The 13,835-nt window shown below is 38.8% G+C and overlaps 1 pseudogene; it reads right to left on the bottom strand.

The window, feature by feature from the left end:
• Positions 1-673: 673 nt before the first annotated feature.
• Positions 674-3,760, bottom strand: LOC121138218 (annotated as a pseudogene).
• Positions 3,761-13,835: the final 10,075 nt, after the last annotated feature.

The following is a 13,835-nucleotide window of genomic DNA, read 5'->3' as shown; positions in this document are numbered from 1 at the left end:
CATGTGTATCTACTTGAAATCTAATGATAAAACACTGTGTGAGAATCCACATGTGTAACTTATCGAAAACAATCTATACAACCCTTAGTGAGAGTCTATATAGGTAAGTTCTTGAAAACTAACGATACAACACACTGTGAAAATCACGTGTAAATGCTAGTATGATGTTAAATACAGTAGTTGTCATATTGGTGATTATGAGATATGTCATAATCTAATGAGTCGAAATCATTAATTTTAGTTAAACTAATGACCAGTTATTCAGTCCATTCGAGGCCTTTTTGTTTTCGTTCATAGGCCAAACCCAGTGCTAGAATAGATAGAAATATTATTGAGATAATTAAGGTTATTTTGAGGTTTATAGATTGTATAGCTCAAGGTAGGGGAAGGAGAAGAGCAATTTCTAGAACAAACAGAAGAAATGTAATAGCTACAAGAAAAAATTTTATAGAGAAAGGGAGTCGAGCTGAGCTTATGGGGTCAAAACCACATTCATAGGGACTTGCTTTTTCTGCATATACATTAAGTTGGGGAAGCCAGAAGGCAACTAGAATTAAAATTAATGAGAGTATTATGTTGATTGAAACTGCTAGGATTAAGTTAATTACTTTCTTCCAAATTATAGTTGGACCTAGTTGATTGGAAGTCAACTGTACTAAATATACTAAGAAAGTACGACCCTCATCAATAGATAGAAACGTAGAGGAATAGTCATACGACATCTACAAAGTGTCAGTATCAAGCTGCTGCTTCAAAGCCGAAATGGTGTTTTGATGTAAAGTGATATTTTAGTTGACGTAAAAGGCACACCATAAGGAATGTGGATCCGATAATTACATGAAGGCCATGAAAGCCTGTTGCTATAAAAAATGTTGATCCATAGATACCATCTGAAATAGAAAAGGAAGTCTCTAAGTATTCTGACGCTTGAAGAGCTGTAAAATATACTCCTAAGCCAATAGTAATAAGTAAAGCTTGATTTATATTATTTCGTTTACCTTCTATAAGGCTATGATGAGCTCATGTAATTGAGACACCAGATGCTAAAAGTACAGATGTGTTAAGTAAGGGTACTTCAAGTGGATTAAGTGGAATAATTCCTGTAGGTGGTCAGCAGCCTCCTAGGTCGTGGGTAGGAACTAAGCTAGAGTGATAAAAGGCTCAGAAGAAACCAGCGAAAAAGAAGACTTCTGAGACAATAAAGAGAATTATGCCATATCGAAGGCCTTTTTGGACGATGGGTGTATGGTGGCCTTGGTAGGTACCTTCACGAACGATATCTCGTCATCATTGGTATATTGTTAGTATATTAGTTAAGAGGCCTAGATAAAGAAGTGTAAGAGTGTTATAATGGAATCATATTGCTAATCCTGAGGTAAGAAGGAGGGCAGAGAGTGCTCCTGTGAGGGGCCATGGGCTTGGGTTAACTATGTGATAGGCATGAGTTTGGTGGGTCATTAAGTATTATCATGTAGATATAAGCTTACTAGTAGAGTAAACACATATGCTTGAATTAGGGCAACAGCAAATTCTAGAATAGTTAGGAGTACAAGAATGATAAATGTAATTATAGCTGTTGGGGGAACTGATAGAGGTTAAAACTAGGGTTGCCCCTCCGATAAGATGTATGAGTAAATGTCCTGCAGTAATATTGGCTGTTAGTCGAACTGCAAGGGCTATGGGTTGAATAAATAGGCTGATTGTTTCAATAATAATGAGTATAGGAATAAGAGGAATAGGTGTTCCTTGCGGTAGGAAATGGGCTAATGTGCTTTTTATTTTGTGGCGAAATCCGAGGAAAACTGTTCCTGCTCATAGTGGAATTGCTATTCCTAGATTTATTGATAGTTGGGTTGTTGGGGTGAAGGTATGAGGTAATAAGCCTAAGAGGTTTGTTGAGCCAATAAAGATAATTAGGGAAACTAGTATTAGGCATCAAGTCTGTCCTTTTGGCGAATGAATTGATATTATTTGTTTGGTAATTATTTTAACTACTCATTGTTGAAATGTATGGAAGCGGTTGCTTAAGAGACGGTTAGAAGATGTTAGTATTATGGATGGGAGTATAATAATAATAATTACAACAGGTAGACCTATTATTGTAGGGGTAATGAAAGAGGCGAAAAGATTTTCGTTCATTTTAGTTCTCAAGGGTTACTTAGTTTAAGGGTTTTAAGATATTTGTTTGATGGTTTATTGGGAAAGTTCTGTAAAGAAATTTTTAACTGAATTAGGATGAATAGTGTGATTGTAGAAGTTAGAACAGTAGTAAATCATGTAGATGTATCTAGTTGTGGCATTTCACCATGGAGACTAGAAGTCTCTAATTTTAACTTAAAAGGTTAACGCTCTGAGCTTCATAGTGATTTAGACTATTGATACGGATCAGTTTTCAAAGTATTTAAGAGGGACTAATTCTAAAACAATAGGTATAAAGCTATGATTAGACCCACAGATTTCTGAACACTGACCGTAGAATAACCCTGGTCGATTTGATGAAATAGTAGCTTGATTTAGTCGTCCGGGAATTGCATCTGTTTTTAATCCAAGAGATGGGACAGCTCATGAGTGAAGAACGTCTTCGGATGAGATTAGCATGCGAATCGGTAGTTCTATGGGGAGTACAACTCGATTGTCAACTTCTAGTAATCGAAGTTCTCCTGGTTTTAGATCTGTCGTAGGGATTATATATGAGTCAAAGCATAGGTCTTCATAGTCTGTGTACTCATAACTTCAGTATCACTGATGTCCTATAGTTTTCACTGTTAATACTGGGTTGTTAATCTCATCTATTATATACAAAATTCGTAAAGACGGTAGGGCAATAAGGATAAGAATTACTGCAGGTAGAATAGTTCAGATTGTTTCTACTTCTTGTGCATCTATTGTACTTGTGTGAGTTAACTTAGTAGTTAATATTAGTGTAATAACATATAGGACCAGAGAACTAATAAGGAAGACGATTATTAATGTATGATCATGAAAGTTTATTAATTCTTCTATAATAGGTGATGTGGCGTCTTGTAAGCCTAATTGAGAAGGATAAGCCATTTAAGATATATAGAGATTAGTCTATAATTTAACTCTGACAAAGTTATGTAATGATTTTACTAATATCTCATTGAGAGAGACATAGAGGTTATGGAGTTGGCTTGAAACCAATTTTAGGGGGTTCGAATCCTTCCTTTCTCATTTATTTTACTTTAACGAAAGTAGGCTCTTCAAATGTGTGGTAAGGGGGAGGACAACCGTGAAGTCATTCTAGGTTCGTTGAGGAATAGTCTACTGTGAGAACTTCTCGCTTAGAAGCGAAAGCCTCTCAGATTATAAAGATTATTACAAGCACGGCTGTTAGTGAGATAAAAGATCCTATTGATGACACAGTGTTTCATATAGTATAAGCATCTGGGTAGTCAGAATAGCGTCGTGGTATTCCTGCTAGCCCTAAGAAGTGTTGAGGGAAGAATGTTATGTTTACCCCAACAAATATAATAATGAAATGGGCTTTTGCTCATGTATCGTCAAGAGTATAGCCTGAAAATAGAGGGAATCAGTGAACAAAGCCTGCTATAATAGCAAATACAGCTCCTATTGATAGAACGTAGTGGAAATGGGCAACTACGTAATAAGTATCATGTAATACAATATCTAAGGATGAGTTTGATAAGACAATACCTGTTAGACCTCCAACTGTAAATAAGAAGATAAACCCTAGGGCTCATAATATAGCTGGTGATCATTTAATGTTACCTCTGTGGAGCGTTGCTAGTCAGCTAAATACTTTTACTCCAGTTGGGATTGCAATAATTATAGTAGCTGATGTAAAATAGGCTCGTGTGTCTAGATCAAGTCCTACTGTAAATATATGGTGAGCTCAAACAATAAAGCCTAAGAACCCAATTGATATTATTGCTCATACTATACCTATATAGCCGAAAGGTTCCTTTTTTCCAGAGTAGTAGGTGACAATGTGTGAGATAATCCTGAAACCCTGTAGGATTAGAATGTATACTTCAGGGTGACCAAAGAATCAGAATAGATGTTGATATAGAATTGGGTCTCCTCCTCCGGCAGGATCGAAGAAAGTCGTGTTCAAGTTACGATCTGTAAGTAGCATTGTAATTCCAGCAGCTAGGACAGGTAGAGATAGTAGTAGTAAAACAGCTGTAATTAATACTGATCAGACAAATAGAGGAGTTTGATACTGTGTTATGGCTGGGGGTTTTATGTTAATAATTGTAGTGATAAAAACCAGAGGAGCCAGGGACACCAGGGGAACTGCTGTTCAGGTGGGATCAGGTACAACAGGATCCAGCAAATTGTCCAGGGGACCAGGTGAGAGGCTAAGTGCCCCAGATTCCTGTTCTTCTTCTCCACCCACAGGACCAGAACGAGGACAAGGAATAGAAGAACTACCAGGCTATTGGACTTGCTAGCACCCACCAAAAGGGAACTCTGGTACCATAACCACCATATATGACACCACCAGATTCTAGAGACTCCACACCAGCAAGATCACAACATTCCAATGCAAACAAAGCAGAATAGAATGACCTTAATACCACTTTCATGAAAATGATAGAGGCCCTAAAAGAGGATATAGGAAAATCCCTCAAAGAAATGGAAGAACAAAACAAACCAAAAAATGCAGGAAATAGAAGAAAAACAAACCAAATACGCAAGAATTGAAAGAAGAAACAAACCAAAAAAGGCAGGAAATGGAAGAAGAAACAAAGCAAAAATTGCAAGGAAAAAAAGCAAAATGGCTGAGAGGCACTTGAGGAAGCTGCTCAAAATCCTTAGCCATCTGGAAAATGCAAATCAAAACAACTCTGAGATACCATCTCACTCCTGTCAGAATGGCTAAATTCAAAAACACCAACAACAATTTATGCTGGAGAGGATGTGGTGAAAGCAGAACACTCCTCCATTGCTGGTGGGAGTGTCAACTTGTTCAGCCACTTTGGAAAACAGTATGGAGACTCCTCAGAACAATGGGAGTAAACCTACCACAAGACCCCGCAACTCCATTCTTAGGCATATATCCAAAAGATGCCCATTCATACAACAAGGATGCCTGTTCCACTACGTTCATAGCAGCATTATTTGTAATAGCCAGAACATGGAAGCAACCTAGATGCCTCTCAACCGAAGAGTGGATAGAGAAAATGTGGTATATTTACACAATGGAGTACTATTCAGCAGAAAAAAACAATGGAATTCTGAGATTTGCAGGCAAATGGATGACACTTGAAGAAACCATCCTGAGTGAGGTAACACAGTCACAAAAGAGGAACATGGCATGTACTCTCTCATATATGGATTTTAGACATAGATCTGGGGAGTGCCAGCCTACATTCCCATGGCCAGAGTGTCTGTGAAACAGAAACTTCATTCAGTGGCTGATGGAAGAAGTGGCAGACTCCCATGGCTAAGCGCTGAGCTAAACTCAAGAAAGCCAGTAACAGAGAGGCAGTACTGATGACCACACGGATAAAGACTGGGCTTATTTAACGCCCAGAATCAGCTGACCTGACAAAGGTTAACTTTTGAATCCCAGGAATCAGCCTGGGAATCTAGCATGGGACTGATCAAGACCCCTTGAATGTGGGTGTCAGTGAGTTGGCCTAGGTAATTTATTGAGCCTTGGCCAGTAGATCAGTACTCATCCCGAGTGTACACACTGATGTTGGTCTCCCATCAAATAATGTGAGATGCACACTCACCCTGAACTCTTGAAGAAGGGTCTAGGCCCTGGCCTGGATGAAATAACACCCTCCCTTAGGAAATGAGGGAATAATGGTGGATCGGGGGAAGGCACTGGAGGAGGGAAGGGAAAGGAGAGGGACCTAGAAACGACTTATGATGCAACCTTGTTTCTATTCTCAATTTAATCTTTAAAATAAAAAAATAAAATAATAATAAAAAAACTAAAAAAAGAAAACTAGTGATACAACACTGTGTGAGAAACTATATGCATAACTTGTTGAAAACTAACAAAACACCTCTGTGTGAGAATCTATAAGCAATACTTCTTGAAAACCATCCATACAACACTGTGTGAGGAACTATATGTGAAACTTATTAAAAACTAAGGATACAACTCTGTGTGAGAATCTACATGTGTACCATATTGAAACCTAATGATACAACACTGTATGAGAAACTACATGTGTAACTTATGGAAAATTAATGATATAACACTGCGTGAGAATCAACAAATGTAACTTCTTCAAAACTAGCCTTATAAACTTATGTGAGAAACTACATCTGTAACTTCTTGAAAACAAAGGTTACAATACTGTGTGAGAATTTATACACATAACTACTTGAAAACGAGAGATGCAACACTGTGTGAGAAACTGCATGTGCAACTTCTTGAAAAAAATGATACAATGCTGTGTGAGAAACTACACAAATAACTTCTGGAAAACTAATGAAATAATTCTGTGTAAAAATCTATATTTGTAACTTCTTGAAAACTCACTGTGTGAGAATCTACAAGTGTAACTTCATGAAATCAAACAATTAAACACTTATGAGAAAATACGTGTTTAATTTCTTGAAAACTAACGATACAACACTGTGTGAGAATCTATATTCGTAACTTCTTTAAAACAAACCATACAAGACTGAGTTCGAAACTACACGCATAATTGCTTGAAAACTAACGAAACAACTCTGTGTGGGAAAATACATTAGTAAATTCTTGAAAACAAATAATACAACACAGTGTGAGAATTTACACGTGAAACATATACAAAATCAATGTAGTAAAAATGGAAATCCTGCCAAAAGCAATCTACAGATTCAATGCAATCCCCATTAAAATCCCAGCACAATTCTTCACAGACCTTGAAAGAACAATAATCAATTTTGTATGGAAAAACAAAAGACCCAGGATAGCCAAAACAACCCTGTTCAACAAGGCAACGTCCGGAGGCATCACCATCCCTGACCTCAAGCTCTATTATAGAGCTATAGTCCTGAAAACAGCTTGGTATTGGCACAAAAATAGACAGGTAGACCAATGGAATCGAATTGAAAATCCGGGTATTAACCCACACACGTACGAACATCTGATCTTTGACAAAGAAGCTAAAAATATACAATGGAATAAAGAAAGCATCTTCAACAAATGGTGCTGGCATAATTGGAGACTGGCATGTAGAAGAATGCAGATCGATCCATGTTTATCGCCATGCACAAAACTTAAGTCCAAATGGATCAAAGACCTCAACATAAATCCAGCCACACTGAACCTCTTAGAAGAGAAAGTGGGTGGTACCCTTGAACGAATTGGTACAGGAGACAGCTTCCTGAACATAACACCAGTAGCACAGACAGTGAGATCAACAATTAATAAATGGGACCTACTGAAACTGAGAAGCTTCTGTAAGGCAAAGGACACAGTCAGCAAGACAAAAAGGCAGCCCACAGAATGGGAAAAATATTCACTAATCCCACATCTGACAGAGGGTTGATCTCCAAAATTTACAAAGAACTCAAGAAGCAAGTCTCCAAAACAGCAAAGGACCCAATTAAAAAGTGGGCTGCAGAACTAAATAGAGAGTTTTCAATAGAGGAGTCTAAAATGGCTGAGAGGCACTTGAGAAAGTGCTCAACATCCTTAGCCATCCGGGAAATGCAAATCAAAACAACTCTGAGATACCATCTCACTCCTGTCAGAATGGCTAAAATCAAAAACACCAATGACAATTTATGCTGGAGAGGATGTAGTGAAAGGGGGACACTCCTCCATTGCTGGTGGGAGTGCCAACTGGTTCAGCCACTTTGGAAAGCAGTATGGAGATTCCTCAGAAAAATGGGAATAAACCTACCACAAGACCCAGCAACTCCACTCTTAGGCATATATCCAAAAGATGCCCATTCATACAACAAAGATGTCTGTTCCACTATGTTCATAGCAGCTTTATTTGTAATTGCCAGAACTTGGAAGCAACCTAGATGTCCCTCACCCGAAGAGTGGATAGAGAAAATGTGGTACATCTACACAATGGAGTACTATTCAGCAGAAAAATAATGGAATCATGAGATTCGCAGGCAAATGGATGACACTAGAAGAAACCATCCTGAGTGAGGTAACCCAGTCACAAAAAGAGAAACATGGCATGTACTCTCTCATATATGGATTTTAGACATAGATCTGGGGAGTGCCAGCCTACAATCCTATGGCCAGAGAGTCTGGGAAACAGAAACTTCATTTAGTGGCTGATCGAAGAAGAGGCAGACTCCCTTGGTTAAGTACTGAGCTGAACTCAAGAAAGCCAGTAACAGAGAGGGAGGACTGATGATCAAAGGGATTAAGACTGGGCTGGTTTAACCCCCAGAAACAGCTGACCAGACAAAGGTTAATCTTGAATCCCAGGCATCAGCCTGGGAAGCCAGCATGGGACTGATCAAGACCCCCTGAATCTGGGTGTCAGTGAAGAGGCCTAGGGAATCTATTGAGCCTTGGGCAGCAGATCAGTACCCATCCCAAGTATACACACGGACTTTGGACTCCCATAGAACAATGTGAGGTGCACTCTCACCCTGAACTCTTGGGGAAGGGTCTAGGCCCTGCCCTATATGAAATGACAGACTATGGACACCCCCATGGAGGGCCTCACCCTCCCTGGGGAAATGAGGGGATAACGGGGTGGGGAGGGCACGGGAGGAAGGGAGGGAATGGGAGAGGGACCTGGAACTGACTTGTGAAGCAACCTTGTTTCTTATCTAAATTTAAACTGGAAAATAAAATTTAAAAAAAACTAACGATACAACCCTGTGTGATAATCTACATGTGTAACTTCTTGAAAACAAACTATATAAAACTCTATGAGCAACTTCATATGTAATTCCATGAAAAGCAAGGATACAACACTGTGTGAATATCTATATGTGTAACTTATTGAAAAATAACTGTACAAAACTTTATGCAAAACTCCATGTGTAACTACTAGAAATCTAACTGTTAGGGTTAGGGTTAGGGTTCTGGTTAGGTTTAGGGTTAGGTTTAGGGTTAGGAGTTAGGTTTAGGGTTAGGGTTAGGTTTAGTGTAGGGTTAGCGTTAGTGTTATGTTTAGGGTTAGGGTCAGGGTTAGATTTAGCCTTAGGGTTAGGGTTATGATTAAGTTTAGGTTTAGTGTTAGGGTTAGAATTAGGGTTAAGTTTCCGGTTATGGTTAGGGTTAGGGTTGAGAACCTACATGTGTATAGAAAATTAATGATAGAACACTGTATGAGAATCTATTCGCTTAACTTCTTGAAAACCCACGATAAAACCCTGTGTGAGAAACAGCATGGGAAAATGCTTGAAAACTAATGATACAACACTGAGATCGAAACTACACGCAAACCTTCTTGAAAACTAACGAAATAACTCTCTGTGAGAAACTACATTATTAACTTCTTGATAACTAACAATACAACACTGTGTGAGAATCTACCTGGTTAACTTCTTGAAAACTAAATATATAATATCTATGGGAAACTTCATGTGTAATTCCATGAAAAGTAACTTTACAACACTGTGTGAGAATCTATACGTGTAACTTTTTGAAAACTAACTGTACAAAACTTTATGCAAAATTCCATGTGTAGCTACTAGAAACCTAACTGGTAGGGTTAGGGCTAGGGTTAGGTTTAGGCTTAGGGTTAGGGTTATGGTTCAGGTTGGGGTTAGTGTTAACGTTAGAATTAGGGTTAAGTTTCGGGTTATGGTTAGGGTTAGGTTTAGGATTAGGATGAAGGTTAGGGTTAGGGTTAGGCTTGAGAACCTACATGTGTTACTTCTCACAAATTAACGATAAAACACTTTATGAGAAACTATTCGCTTAACTTCTTGAACACAAACGTTACAACCCTGTGTGAGAAACTGCATGGGAAAATGCTTGAAAACTAAGGATAAAACACTGAGTTCGAAACTACACGCAAACCTTCTTGAAAACTAACTAAATAACTCTCTGTGTGAAACTACATTATTAACATTTTGAAAACTACCGATACAACACTGTGTGAGAATCTACCTGGGTAACTTCTTGAAAATTAATATATAAATCTCTATGAGAACCTTCATGTGTAATTCCATGAAAAATAACGTTACAACACTGTGTGAGAATCTATACACAAAACTTATTGAAAACTATGTGTACAAAACTCTTTGGAAAACTCCATGTGTTCTACTTGATACCTAAGAGTTAGGGTTAGTGTTAGGGTTAGGTTTAGTGTTAGGGTTGGGGTTAGGGTTAAGGTTAGGTTTGAGAATCTAAATGTGTAACTTCTTGAAAATTAATGTTAGAATACTGTATGAGAATCTATACAATTAACTTCTTGAAAACCAACGATACAACCCTGTTTGAGAAACTACGTGTGCATCTTATTGAAAACTAACGAAACAACACTGTATGCAAATCTTAAGCGATACCTCTTGAAAACCATCAATACAACACTGTGTGAGGAACTAAGTATGTAACTCCTTGAAAACTAGCAATAAAACACTGTGTGAGAAATTACATAAGTACCTACTTGAAAACTAAGGAAACAACTCTGTTTGAGATTCTACACATGTGCCTCATTGAAAATTAATGATAAAATGCTGTGTGAGAATCTATAGGTGGATCTTATTGAAAACTAATGATCCAACACTGTGTGAGAGTCTACCGGTATAAATTGTTGAAAACTAATGACACAACACTGTGTGCGATTATACACGTGTAACTTACTGAAAAGTAACGCTTCTACACTGTGTATAATCTACATGTGTAACTTCTTGAAAACTAACGATACAATGCTGTGTGGGAATCTACATGTGTAACTTATCGAAAACTGATGATACAGCACTGTGTGTATCTACACATGTACTGTATTGAAAACTAACGACACAATTCTGTTGTAGAATCTACAGGTGTAACTTATTGAAAACTAAAGATACAACACTGTGTAAGTATCTAAACGTGTAACTTACTGAAACCTAACCATACAACACAGTTTAAGAATCTACCCCTGTAACTTCCTGGAAAATATCAACACAACACTGTGTGAGAAACTACATGTGTAATTTCTTCAAAACTAATGATACAAGTCTGTGTGAGAAGCTACACATGTAACTTATTGAAAACTTACAATACAACACTGCATGAGAAACTACACGTGTACCTTCTTGAAATCTAACGATACAACACTGTGTGAGAATCTACACTTGTTACATCTTCAAAACTAACGATACAACACTGTGTGAGTATCTACACGTGTATCTTTTTGAAAACTAATATATAATGCTTTTCGAGAATCTACACGTGTACCTTATTGAAAAATAACAATACAACACTATGTGAGAATCTACATGTTTAACTTATGGAAAACTAACGATATAACACTGTGTGAGTATCTACACATGTAACTTCTTCAAACTAGCCTTAAAACCTTATGTGACAAACTACATCTGTAAATTCTTGGAAAATATCGATACAACACTATGTGAGAAGCTAAATGTGTACCTTGTTGAAAACTAACAAACAATTCTGTGTGAGAATCTATAGGCTATATTTCTTGAAAACCATCAATACAACACTGTTTGAGGAAGTACATGTGTAAATTCTTGAAAACTAACGATACAACCCTGTGTGAGATTCTGCACGTGTACCTTATTGAAAACTAATGATACAACAATGTGTGCGAATCTACACGTGTACCTCATTGAAAACTAATAATACAATGCTGTGTGAGAATCTACAGGTGTAACTTACTGAAAACTAATGATGCAACGCCATGTGAGATTCTACACGTGTACCTTATTGATAACTAACGATACAATACTGAGTGAGAATGTATAAGCGTAACTACATGAAACTAGCGCTTCTGATGGCCCTGCTTCTGGGCCTGTGTTCCAGTGCCTTGGTATCTCCTGGAAATTGCACAGAGCTTCCAATCTCAGCGGGAGCCAAACACCTGACAGTCCAGGACTTCTCTCCCACCAATGAGACTAGGAAAAAAGAGGATCCAGGGAGACCAGGGGAGGAGCTGTTCAGGTTTTGTGGGTCAGGTTCAACAGGCTCTGCTTCTGCACCTGTGTTCCAGTGCCTGGTGTTTGCCTGGGAACTGCACAGAGCTTCCAATCCCAGCAGGAGCCAAACACACCAGACTCCAGGACTTCACTCCCACCAACAAGACCAGGAAACCATAGGAGCCAGGGAGACCAGGGGACAGCTGTTCAGGTTTTGGGGGTCAGGTTCAACAGGATCTGCTTCTGGGCCTGTGTTCCAGTGCCTGGGGATCACCTGGGAACTGCACAGGGTTTCCAATCCTGGCAGGAGGCAAGCACCCCAGATTCCAGGGTTTCTCTCCCACCAATGAGACCAGGAAACCAGAGGAGCCAGGGAGACAAGGGGAACAGCTGTTCCGGCGGGATCAGGTACAACAGGATCCAGCAAATTGTCCAGGGGACCAGGTGAGAGGCTAAGTGCCCCAGATTCCTGTTCTTCTTCTCCACACATGGGACCAGAACGAGGACAAGGAATAGAAGAACTACCAGATTATTGGACATGCTAGCACCAACCAAAAGGGAACTCTGGTCCCATAACCCCATATATGCTACCACCAGACTCTAGAGACTCCACACTAGCAAGACTACAACATTCCAATTCAAACTAAGCAGAATAGAATGACCTTAATACCACTTTCATGAAAATGATAGAGGCCCTAAAAGAGGATACAGGAAAATCCCTCAAAGAAATGGAAGTACAAAACAAACCAAAAATGCAAGAATTGGAAGAAAAAACAAACCAAAAAAGGCAGGAAACGGAGGAAGAAACATACCAAAAAAGGGCAGGAAGTGGAAGAGGAAACAAAGCAAAAAATGCAAGAAATGGAAGAAAAAAAACAGAAAACAAAAAAAATGGAAGAAGAAACAAACCAAAAAATGCAGGAAATTGAAGAAGAAAAAAGCAAAAAATGTAAGAAATGAAAAAAAAAACAAAATGGCTAAGAGGCACTTGAGGAAGTGCTCAACATCCTTAGCCATCCAGGAAATGCCAATCAAAACAACTCTTAGATACCTTCTCACTCCTGTCAGAATGGCTAAATTCAAAAACACCAACAACAATTTATGCTGGAGAGGATGTGGTGAAAGCAGAAAATTCCTCCATTGCTGGTGGGAGTGCCAACTTGGTCAGCCACTTTGGAAAACAGTATGGAGACTCCTCAGAAAAATGGGAGTAAACCTACCACAAGACCCCGCAACTCCATTATTAGGCATATATCCAAAATATGCCCATTCATACAACAAGGATGCCTGTTCCACTACGTTCATAGCAGCATTATTTGTAATTGCCAGAACATGGAAGCAACCTAGATGTCCCTCAACCGAAGAGTGGATAGAGATGAAGTTTTATATTTACACAATGGAGTACTTTTCAGCAAAAAAAACAATGGAATCCTGAGATTTGCAGGCAAATGGATGACACTTGAAGAAACCATCCTGAGTGAGGTAACACAGTCACAAAAAGAGGAACATGGCATGTACTCTCTCATATATGGATTTTAGACATAGATCTGAGTGCCAGCCTACATTCCCATGGCCAGAGTGTCTGTGAAACAGAAACTTCATTCAGTTTCTGATGGAAGAAGAGGCAGACTCCCATGGCTAAGCACTGAGCTAAACTCATGAAAGCCAGTAACAGAGAGGCAGTACTGATGACCACACGGATAAAGACTGGGCTTATTTAACGCCCAGAATCAGCTGACCTGACAAAGGTTAACTTTTGAATCCCAGGAATCAGCCTGGGAATCCAGCATGGGACTGATCAAGACCCCCTGAATGTGGGTGTCAGTGAG

Source organism: Mesocricetus auratus, unplaced genomic scaffold (genome assembly GCF_017639785.1).
Source record: "Mesocricetus auratus isolate SY011 unplaced genomic scaffold, BCM_Maur_2.0 contig_3033_pilon_obj, whole genome shotgun sequence".
NCBI lineage: Eukaryota > Metazoa > Chordata > Mammalia > Rodentia > Cricetidae > Mesocricetus > Mesocricetus auratus.
Note: the sequence above shows the minus strand (reverse complement) of the source record. Positions and strands in the feature narration are given on the sequence as shown.